The sequence below is a fragment of the Anas platyrhynchos genome, chromosome 30, assembly GCF_047663525.1.
Source record: "Anas platyrhynchos isolate ZD024472 breed Pekin duck chromosome 30, IASCAAS_PekinDuck_T2T, whole genome shotgun sequence".
Lineage (NCBI taxonomy): Eukaryota > Metazoa > Chordata > Aves > Anseriformes > Anatidae > Anas > Anas platyrhynchos.
Genome location: NC_092616.1, coordinates 4,371,737 through 4,383,257, shown reverse-complemented (window position 1 = coordinate 4,383,257; position 11,521 = coordinate 4,371,737). Strand labels below are relative to the sequence as shown.

The window sequence follows — 11,521 nt, the reverse complement described above, 5'->3', positions numbered from 1 at the left end:
TTGTTTTCTTGATATCAGCAGAGTTTTCAATTCTCACCATCATGGCCTATGATCGCTACGTTGCCATCTGCAAGCCCCTGCACTACGGAAGCCTCCTGGGCAGCAGAGCTTGTGCCCAGATGGCAGCAGCTGCCTGGGGCAGTGGAGTTCTCTATGCTCTGTTGCACACTGCCAATACATTTTCCATGCCCCTCTGCCAAGGCAATGCCTTGGACCAATTCTTCTGTGAAATCCCCCAGATCCTCAAGCTCTCATGTACAGACTCCTATCTCAGGGAAGTTTGGGTGCTTCTGTTCAGTGCTTGTTTGACATCTGGATGTTTTGCTTTCATTGTCTTTTCCTATGTACAGATCTTCAGGGCAGTGCTGACGGTGCCTCCCGAGGAGGGATGGCACAAAGCCTTTTCCACATGCCTCCCTCACCTGGCTGTGGTCTCTCTTTTTCTCAGCACAGCCATTTTTGCCTACCTGAATCCCCTGAGCATTTCCTCCCCTTCCTCTGACCTACTGGTGGCAGTTCTGTACTCGGTGATGCCTCCAGCACTGAACCCCCTCATCTACAGCATGAGGAACCAGGAGCTCAAGGGTGCCATTAGACAAATGATTTCATGGATGGAGGGGAAGATGTACGAGGAACGGCTGAGGGCACTGGGCCTGTTCAGCCTGGAGAAGAGGAGGCTGAGGGGAGACCTCATCGCAGTCTACAACTTCCTTGTAAGGGGGTGTCGAGAGACAGGAGACCTTTTCTCCATTAACACTAGCGACAGGACCCGCGGGAACGGGGTTAAGCTGAGGCAGTGGAAGTTTAGGCTTGACATCAGGAGGAAGTTCTTCATAGAGAGAGTGGTTGCACACTGGAACAGGCTCCCCAGGGAAGTGGTCACTGCACCGAGCCTGTCTGAATTTAAGAAGAGATTGGACTGTGCACTTAGTCACATGGTCTGAACTTTTGGGTAGACCTGTGCGGAGTCAAGAGTTGGACTTGATGATCCTTAAGGGTCCCTTCCAACTCAGGATATTCTATGATTCTATGATTCTATGTTTCTGTGTAGTGATAAATTCCCCTTCTTTCCACACAAGTGACTTTCCTATCCCCATGAAGGCGTCATCCTTGTTTCATATGTATATTTTCATTGTTATCTTTAATGTCATTACCATTTATGTTCTTAGAGAAACATTTGCAGATGTCTGTAATGAGTAATGATACCGCTCTGTTTACTCTGGAGGCTCTTTAAACATGTCTCACAGTAGGACAGCACTGACGGTTTTAGTATCTGCTTAATAAAACAGCATCTTCGTAGTGCAGTCTGAATGCTTCACTCTTCTTTCAGAGCTTGTGCCAAAATCAGGGCTGTGCAGTTGCTCCCCATGTTGCTGCATGGATTTGGGAGAGACCAAGCATAGGGTTTAGGAGCAACCTGTTGGTGTCTAATGGCAGCAGAGATGGTCACTGAGGTACATAGGCATGACTTGGCCATTTGCCGAGGCGATAGGCTCTGGGGCAGACGCGTTCTGCAACGGAGCGGGGGATCGAGCCAGGCAGGGCTAATTTTTCTGGCATCAAGCCTACTTGAGGGAGCCGCCAGGACCCGGCAGCCCTCGTGAGGAAGGCTGACAAGACGTAGGCGGAGCCAGCAGCGCCCCCTCCCCAGCCGTTCAAAAGCCCCCTCCCCTCCCCCCCCCCCCCCACCCATACGAACACCTGCATCTCCACCACTGTCCCCAAAGCCATGGCCAATTCCCTCTGGGACACCAGGGCCATTTCCTACTCGGCATGTGTTTCACAGGTCTTTCTTTTTTCCTTTCTGATATCAGCAGAGTATTTTATTCTCACCGTCATGTCCTATGACCACTACGTTGCCATCTGCAAGCCCCTGCACTATGGGAGCCTCCTGGGCAGCAGAGCTTGTGCCCAGATGGCAGCAGCTGCCTGGGGCAGTGGGGCTTTCTATGCTCTGCTGCACACTGCCAATACATTTTCCCTGCCCCTCTGCAGAGGAAATACCCTGGACCAGTTCTTCTGTGAGATCCCCCAGATCCTGAAGATCTCCTGCTCACAGTCCTACCTGAGGAGTTTTTGGGTGCTTGTGGTTGGTGTCTGGTTAGCATCCGTGTGTTTTGTTTTCATTCTTTTTTCTTATGTGCACATCTTCAGGGCTGTGCTGAGGATGCCCTCAGACCAGGGGCGACACAAAGCCTTTTTCACATGCCTCCCTCACCTGTTTGTGGTCTCTCTGTTTATCAGCGCTGCCCTTTTTGCCTACCTGAAGCACCCCTCCATCTCCTCTCCATCCCTAAACCTGGTGATGGCAGTTTTGTACTCGGTGATGCCTCCAACATTGAATCCCCTCATCTACAGCATGAGGAACAAAGAGCTCAAGTGGGCTATTAGGAAAGTGATTTCATGAATGCTTCTGAAGAGTGACAAATTTCCCCTCTTTTTCCAGAAATGACTTAACTTGGTACCTCCCCTCACACCTGGTCCATCTTTCATTGTCAATATTGTTATTATTCTCTTTGGTATCATTTGATTTATTGTGCTCTTAGAGTAATACATGTATAGAGCAACTACCCATGGGTGCAGACGCACACAGGGCTATGTGGTTCCATGATTGTATGATTCACCCCCAACACACCCAGGAGTGAGCACACTCACACAGCAAATGGCCAGCAACAGAGTTGAATGAGAGGGCAGGACAGTGATCAGGCACAGGGCCTGATCAGACCAGCCCTGACCAGCCCCATATCCACATGCAGCTGGCCCCTTGCATCCCTCTCCCCTCCTCTTCCACAGGATTCTTCCTCCTCAAAACACGTTAATCCCTTCCTTTCTTACATGATTCCCCTGCTCATTTATCAGTTCTCACCAATCACATTATCCCCCATTGATCCGTAGTTTGCTATACCTATACCCACATTTGGTAACTCAGATACCATTGCCTACATCATCTGGGCCTCTAACAGGAAGGAGAGGACATTTCACAGATCTGCTCTGTGCCAGGAGTGAGGGGTGGCATGAAAAACTGCAGGGCAGGGAGTGTTTTATGGTAACTGGGCTCCATGCAGGATAGAAAATTGTTATTTTACGGCTGTAGGCCTGAGTTGGGCTGAAGAGCTGAGCTGGGCTGTAGGCCCATTGCCTCCAATTATTTTAACCATTTCAATCATTTCACTTCAATCAGCACACTTCAATCAGCTGAAATGATTGAACACTTCTAATACAATGTTTGAGCTGTCCCATGACATTTTTTTCCCTTGGATGTTTATTACAGCAAGAGAAAAAATATCAGTCTTCCCCTGTACTTGCATGACTCTGTCTCTTATGCTCTGCACTTCATCTCCCTAGTCTTTCTGGTATTTTCGCTTGGCTTTATGAAACAGACCATGTTGGAAGTCACTTTTCCAGCAGACTGTCTGGACATGTGCAGTTTCCATTCTTCTCCAGATTCCCCTCCCCTCACTCTTTGATCATTCAGATACCTCTCACCTGCACAGTTGGTTTTCAGAACTTGAGGAATCTTCAAGCTTGCCCATATTTCACTTTCCTATCTCATCAACCCTACACCCAACTCTGTAATTGCATTTCTATTCATCATTTCCTATTCTTTTCAAACATTTCTTGTATAGTCATCCCTTGTGGAAGGTGCACCTCATTGGAGGCAACTTGGATTTGGCTCACTGGTGAGGACATTGGGGTTTGCTTTTTTGTGGTTAAATGTTAATAACAACAACATCAAAAACTGTGCCTGTGTGCAGCCAGTTGTCTGAAGAAAGGATGTGGGACTTGGTGAAAAGATGCTGTAACATCCCTCTGTGGATTTCAGTGGAGAAGTCTGGTGTAAGGAAAAGTGATGCAAGTCTCAGGTGGCTGATGAGAGAAGTGGTGGGGATGGAGAGCTGAGCAGCAAGGTTGTCCATACAGTCTAGGACTTCGAGGGACTGCTTTTCCACCCATACAGACCTCCTTAGGAGACACTTTGGATCTATGACAACTAGAGAATGATGCTATCAGTTCTTCTGAAAACTCTAAACTAATGGAAAATAATCTCAACTAAGGAAAATGCTCTTAGAAATCTGGTCATTGAATACTTTCTCTTCAAACTGCATTCTTGAAACCTCACTAATTAACTGTACAAGTCTGGAAGACTGGATGAAAATGGCTGAATGGTAATGAGCTCCATGGTGCATTTGGTGCTGAGTCCATAAACTTCAGGTAGTGAGAGGAGAATGATGTAACTGCAGGAGAAGTAAAAGTCAGAAGGAAACTTTGAAGAGTCTGGGAGTATTAATGGGCCCCAGTGAGGGTCATTACTGACAAAGCCTCCCCATGGACTTGTTAGAGCAGACAATGTGAGGCCATGATTGCAGGTAGGCAAAGGCACTGGGCAGGAGACTCTGATGCTGAGTAAAGGCCTTGGTTTGTTTGGTGAAGCAGAAAGGCCAAGCCCTGGCCCCCAGCCCCTGGGCAGGGAGGTCCTGTTCCTCACCCATGGCTCAGGGCTCTTCCTGGGGCAGTGGGATGTGGGGTGTGTGATGTTGTGAGAAGGACAATGCTATGACACCTGCTGGCCTCCCCACTGGGTTGCAAGGAGGCCACAAGACCCCAGTGTCATGAGCACAGCTTGTGTTCTCGTGAGCCTCAGTAGCAGAGACAACTGCCATAGCCAGGGGGACAAAGACCTTAGTGCTGTTGGGGCCTTGCAGCCTTGCCAGTGCACTCGGTCTTCATCACCACAGGCTGTCCTGCACTGTCCAATTCTTGCCCTATTCTCCCTGCAGGCTACAGGCATGCACTTCACGTTTCCACTTTGCTCTCACCCTGCCATTTCCTTACTTTCACTGAGGTCTCCCCACCCTCCCTGGCTGTCCTTTGAAACAAAATGGCATGGGCTGACCATAGACTCCTTCTGGGTGATGTCAGGTCCCACAGCACTACCCTTTCAGTGACATTTCCTTGTCCTCATTCCCACTCTTCACCTTCCAAGCAGCACTTTGTCCCACTTGTGACTCTCTCCTGCTATTTCCCACCACCAGAGAATCCGCACCAGGATCTTCGATGCCACATGCCTCCTGCTGGCCTTCCAGTTTCTCAGGTAGACATAACCAAGTTGTGTACCCGTTCCTGTCTCACCATGTGCTCAGGCAGAAGGGACTTGAAAACCCACACCCAAGGCCTCTTCCTGCATGGGGCCTGTCAGGCTCTCAGACAGAGGGCATCTCACAATCAGTGTGCCAAGCAGGTGCCTTCTGCTGCCTTATCAGGGATGCTGGCGGGTGTGAGCTGAAAAACACAGATGTCAGCCAGGAGGCAAGGGCTGACACATCAGCTGCTTCAGGAAGCAGTCACCTCATAGGCCTTGTCCCCAGCCATGTTACTGCTGCTGGCCTGTCAGCTCCAGAGATTGAGCTGACCAGAGGCTTCCTACTCGTTGTTAAGTTTCTGAGGCACCACAGACCTCAACTTATTCACCCGGCACCGTCATTGTGTGCCAGGGCCTGGGGAGATAAAAAAAAGTAAGCTTATCAAGTAAATTTTCTACCCTTAGTTTATAAAGTAAGTTTTCTACTACTACTTCAAATATGGAATCATTCTTTGCAGGATCTACCGTGGTCATAGGAACACAAGATGTATCTCTGCCTCTACCTCTCTCCCTTTTCCTCTTCCTCTGCCTGCTATGTCTTCAGAGAGCTCTCTGAAGGACAGGTCATTGAATCACAATAAACAAATAAATGTTCCAAGAGACTTCTGATTTTTATCTTCTTCAACTCTTCTGATCAAGGTAGACTGAATAGATAAGATTGATCAAGGGCTCCTCGGACCTTGACACCATCCAGAAAAGATCTGAAAGTGTGCTCCATTCGGTAGTTCAGAGAGTTAATAACGACATTCAGCAGTGCTGCCCCAAGTGCTGATCGCTGAGGGATGATGCTAAGAACTGACTGACAGCACTATGTGTCATGGATGATATCTGGGCCTGATTGTCCAGCAAACAGGCACACCCACGGCCTCACCAATTTGTTAAATACACATAGCACCATTCTGGCTATAAGAATTCTTTGAGACAAAGCCAAAGGCCTTGCTAAAGACAGGTAGGCACCTTCTCTTCCCTTTGCTTCCCTTTCCGTCCCCTCCCCTATAGGTTCAGCAATCCTATTTTTTTTCCTTCAAGTGCCTGGAGGTGGCTGTGGAAAAGCTTGCCCCATCACCTTCACAGGGACTGAGGTGAGGCTGACCAGCCTTCGTTCTCCCAACCCTCTACAGCATGAGGAATGGACACTGGCTGAGGGCATTTGTGCTCTCTCAGGTTCACCTCAGCACATGTACACTATGTGCATGCTGAAGCCTTAACTGTACCAGGCACATCTGGACTTCTGAGTGAGCCGTTCTGTGTCCCACTGCGGAGGAACAAACCACCTCTCTGAGCTGGGCTGAGAGCCCTGGTCCTGGAGCTCCTCAGGCAGCTCCTGCTGCCGCTGAGCCCTGGCAGCCTGCTCCAAGCTGCAGAAGTACCCAGGGGTTTCTCTTTCCAGGGATCCCCTGCACACACACGGGGCCCCACTCTCCTCCCAGGACTTCCCACCTCAACAGAGAGCCTTTCCCAGGAAGGAGCACGCCTGTGCTGGCCTGGCCAACCATTCCTGCACCCTCTCCCCCTGCTCCCTACCACCCCAGCTGTGGTACTGCTTTGCAGAGCAAGGGGGCTGTGGTGTCTGGGACACAGGGGCACTCTGCAGGGCTGTGCTGGGCAGGCTGAGAGGCAGAGACAGCTCATAGGGCTCTTCCACTGACTGCTTCCCACACCAGCTCTTCTGTGGCTGTCAAGGGTGCTCAGAGGTAGCCTGCTTTCTTTCCAGTGCCATGAGAAATGTTTGGGTGCTGCACTATATCCAGCCTGTAGCATTTCACTAGGGGTGAAACCATTTGCCAGACTTCTTTCCCTGTCCCCTCTGTGTCCCCTGGGTTGCAGGGCTCTCCTTTGCCTGCTCACACCCCAATTTAGCATTTTCTCTTGCAGGGACTCTACCTGGAAGAGGCTCATGCTCTGTGGGTTCCATTCACTGCTGACCCCCTGGCACATGCTGTCCCTGCAGCTCCCCTAGGCTCTCCTGGCAGCTCTTGATTCCTTCCAGTAAAATGCTCACCTGCCACTAGCCCCAGCACATGCTGCAGTGCCCCAGGCAGGTTAATTGGAGATTCCTCACCATCTGCCTGAGTGCTGAACACCAACAAGCAACACCTGAGTGAGTCCCCATGCCCTCAAACACCCAGCTGGGGCTCTGATCACTTCACCCTGAGCCCATGGAGAAACAGGCAAAGCCAGGTCCCCCTTTAGAATCCATTTCTGGACTGCAATGTTCTTGACAGCAACTGTGAAGGAAGACCTGAGCCCCCAGGCACTACCCTGAGCTGAATCACATTATGGGATGGAAATGTTGTTGTGGAGGCCATCTGTGTCACAAAAATGCCCATTGCCTGTCCGTGGGATTGGTCACAGGATTGCCACACAGCAGTACTGTGGATTGGTCACAGGATTGCCACACAGCAGTACTGTGACCAAGCTGCAGGAACAATCGGGCTTATGCCAACAGAAGAGGCTCAGAAGGAGAGTGTGGAGATGGAGCAAGAGCTGCTCCAGACAGACCAAACACCGGTGCTTCCTGGCAGTGCTGTTCTGATGAGACTCTATTGCTTTCCACTTCTACCCATGGACATTACCCTGGAACCCCCAGCAAAATTCTCAGAAAAAGCATCTCAGACACACTCTTCAGTGCAGGTTCCTTTATTTTGTTTAAACACAGGAGTGGGCTAAACAATGACAATTTATATGGATTACGTTGATGGCTCTCTCCCCAATAATGAACAAAAAAACCCACTCAAGAACAAAAGACAAGTTTGGCATGGCATGAGTTATATTACCAGTGCTATTCAGGAGAAGACAGGCAGTACATTACTTCTGATGTACACCCACTCATGAGTTTCTGCAGTGCATCCTTGAGCTCCTTGTTCCTCATGCTGTAGATGAGGGGGTTCATGGCTGGAGGAACCACCGAGTACAAAACTGTCACCACGAGATCCAGGGATGGGGAAGAGATGTAGGGGGGCTTCAGGTAGGTAAAAACGGCAGTGCTGAAAAACAGGGAGACCATGGCCAGGTGAGGGAGGCACGTGGAAAAGGCTTTGTGCTGTCCATGCACATAGGAGAAAAGAATGAAAATAAAACATGTGGATGCTAAAGAGAAACCAATCATAAGTACCCAAACATTCCTGAGGTAGGAATATGAGCAACAGATCCTGAGGATCTGCACATAGGACAACAAAATGAATGCAAAACACCCCCCAAACAAAACAAAAATACTAAATGTGAGAAGCCCAATTTCCCTGAGCTAGGAGTCAGAGCAAGAGAGCTTGAGGATCTGGGGGACTTCACAGAAGAACTGGTCCACAGCACTTCCTCCACAGAGGGGCAGGGAAAATGTATTGGCAGTGTGCAGCAGAGCACAGAGAACCCCACTGCCCCAGGCAGCTGCTGCCATCTGGGCACAAACTCTGCTCCCCAGGAGGCTCCCGTAGTGCAGAGGCTTGCAGATGGCAATGTAGCGGTCGTAGGACATGATGGTGCGAAGGAAGTACTCTACTGACATGGGAAAGGGAAAAAGAAACGCCTGTGCAGCACACCCTGCATAGGAAATGGCCCTGGTATCATGGGGGTGTGGAGGCAGTGGTTGCAGGCTACAGCTGTGAGGATGAGGCCATTGCCCAGGAGGGCAGCCAGGTTAATTTCCTCCAAATGTATAATAACAATCTATATTCTTTTATTTTAAGACTATTCCCCCTTTTCCTATCATCATATAGCCAAATAAGGAGTCCCTCTTCACCCTTTTAAGTACTGAAAAGTATTTTTAAAAAAGTACTTTCAAAAAGACCCCTTTAAGGTCCCTTTAAGGGTCTTTTTTTTTACTAAAAAAAAAAAAAAAGAAAAGAAAAGAAAAAAAAAGAAAAGCTGCAATGAGGTCACCCCAGAGACTTCTCTTCTCCAGGCTGAACATCCCCACCTCTCTTAACCTCTCTTCATACAAGAGGTGCTCCAACCTTCTGATTAAATTTGTATCCCTCCTGTAGTGAGTTAACTTGGCAAGATTTTGATAGCAGGGTGCCATAGGGGTGGCTTCTTTGAGAAGAACCCAGAAGCAGCCCCATGTTAGACTAGGGGCCCGCCGCAAGCTAGATTCAAGCCAATAAGCAATGGTGTTTGCATTTCCGTGAAAACATATTTAAGAAAGGGTAAAAAATAAGCTGCTACACAAGAGCATCTGGGAGAGATAAGAGTGAGAAACTTTTTGTTTTTAGTTCCTCACTGCTCCAGTCAGTTAGTTAAATCTCATTAAGTGATCTTAATCTCCCTACACTGAATCTGTTTTGCCCAAGACTGCAAATGGTAAGCCTTCTACCTGTATCTTCAAAAAAAAAAAAAAAAAAAAAAAGGAGCCCTTTCCACTCTGTTTTCTCCGGCTGCTCCTTTGAGGAGGGGATGAAAGTGTGATGAGTGTGATGTGCTGGAGCTCAGCTGCCCATTGGTGTGAAACCACCACACTGCTCAGCCGTGTTACTGGCATCTGGCATCAGCTTTGAAAGAAGAAGCAGGATTTCAGGCAGTCTGTTGGGGAGATCCTGTTTTATTAAGCAGATGCTAAGAGAGAGTACTAAAAAAGCAGTTTCATTCCTCAGTGTACAGTAGATATACATATTAAAAATAAATAAATCTAATAAACTAATGAATGGGAATGACAACAAAGATAAATGTAACAATAATGATCATGAAACAAGTACCCAGGAAGTCATTTGTGGAGAAAAAGTGGTAATTTATCACTTTTCAGAAACATCCCTGAAATCATTTTCCTAATGGCACACTTGAGCTCCTGGTTTCTCATGCTGTAGATGAGGGGGTTCAGTGCTGGAGGCATCACTGAGTACAGAAATGACACCATCAGGTCCTGGGCTGGGAAGGAGATTGAGGAGGGCTTCATGGAGGCAAAAAGTCCAGTGATGACAAACAGGGAGACCACAAACAGGTGAGGGAGGCACGTGGAGAAGGCTTTGTGCTGGCCCTTCTCAGAGGGCATCCTCAGCACGGCCCTGAAGACCTGCACATAGGAAAAAATAATTAAAGAAAAGCACATGGATGCTAAAGGGACACCAATCATAAGTACCCAAGCATTCCTGAGGTAGGAGTGTGAGCAGGAGAGCTTGAGGATCTGGGGGACTTCACAGAAGAACTGGTCCACAGCATTGCCTTGGCAGAGGGGCAGGGAAAATGTATTGGCAGTGTGCAGCAGAGCACAGAGAACCCCACTGCCCCAGGCAGCTGCTGCCATCTGAGCACAAACTCTGCTCCCCAGGAGGCTCCCGTAGTGCAGGGGCTTGCAGATGGCAACGTAGCGGTCATAGGACATGACAGTGAGAAGAAAAAACTCTGCTGATATCAAGAAAAGAAACAGAAAGACCTGTGCAGCACATCCTGAGTAGGAAATGGCCCTGGTATCCCAGAGAGAATTGGCCATGGCTTTGGGGACAGTGGTGGAGATGCAGCCCAGGTCGAGGAGGGCGAGGTTGAGGAGGAAGAAGTACATGGGGGTGTGGAGGCGGTGGTCACAGGCTACAGCGGTGAGGATGAGGCCGTTGCCCAGGAGGGCAGCCAGGTAGATGCCCAGGAAGAGCGTGAAGTGCAGGAGCTGCAGCTCCCGTGTGTCTGCGAATGGCAGGAGGAGGAACTCGGTGATGGAGCTGCTGTTGGACATCTGATCCTCCTGGACAAAGGGGAATACCCAAGGAAGAAAAGATAGTGATCATTAGGAGAGAAAACCTATTTATCTTCCCGTCCAAATACCCCTACAGTGACTTTCCCCTTTCTGAGGCATTTCTGTTGCTCCCTTGCTTGAGGTCTGGTTGGTGCTGGAGGAATGTGGCCCTGGGAGCAGCAGTCTCTTCTGTGTGTGCTGGAGGATTCAGATCTGTCCTACAGCTCTACACAAAAAGAAACCAGGAGTGATCTCTGATTAAATCTACCTCTGATGTATTGGACTTAACAGCATTACCACTCTCAACAGTCTTTACTGATGTACTTGTAATTTACTTTGTTCTATCTGCATCACACTCAGGAGCATTTTTAGAGGGTAGAAAACCCTGGCAGTTGTAAGAAATACCAGGTGAGCTCTTGTGAGTCCCAGGAAGCAAAGTGACTGTCTTTAGTGCAGTGAGGATAGCCAGTCTGTCCATCTACCCTGGTCTCTAGGGCTCAGTCGAGTTACCCACATTGAGCTACTCAATGATTGTGGCCTCAGAAAGTCCCTAGAAGGAGATATGGCTTTGTCCATGCCCCACAGACTGCAATGCCGAGAGCCCCACAGGTTAGAAGGGGAACTCTGGGCACCGTCCTCCTACGGACACATCTGCGTGGTGGGACCCAAAGGGTCAGTGCATGAGCTGCAGCTGAAAGCCCCATCTCCAAATCTGCAGGGAGCCA

General features: G+C 49.1%; 1 long non-coding RNA gene across 1 annotated transcript; it reads right to left on the bottom strand.

The window, feature by feature from the left end:
• Nucleotides 1-9,656: 9,656 nt before the first annotated feature.
• On the bottom strand, nucleotides 9,657-10,797 carry LOC113842030 (uncharacterized). Its single transcript, XR_011805342.1, has 2 exons — nucleotides 10,503-10,797; nucleotides 9,657-10,142 (listed from the first exon to the last, which is right to left on the bottom strand). It is a non-coding gene; the product is annotated as an uncharacterized lncRNA (long non-coding RNA).
• Between the last annotated feature and the right edge of the window lie 724 nt (nucleotides 10,798-11,521).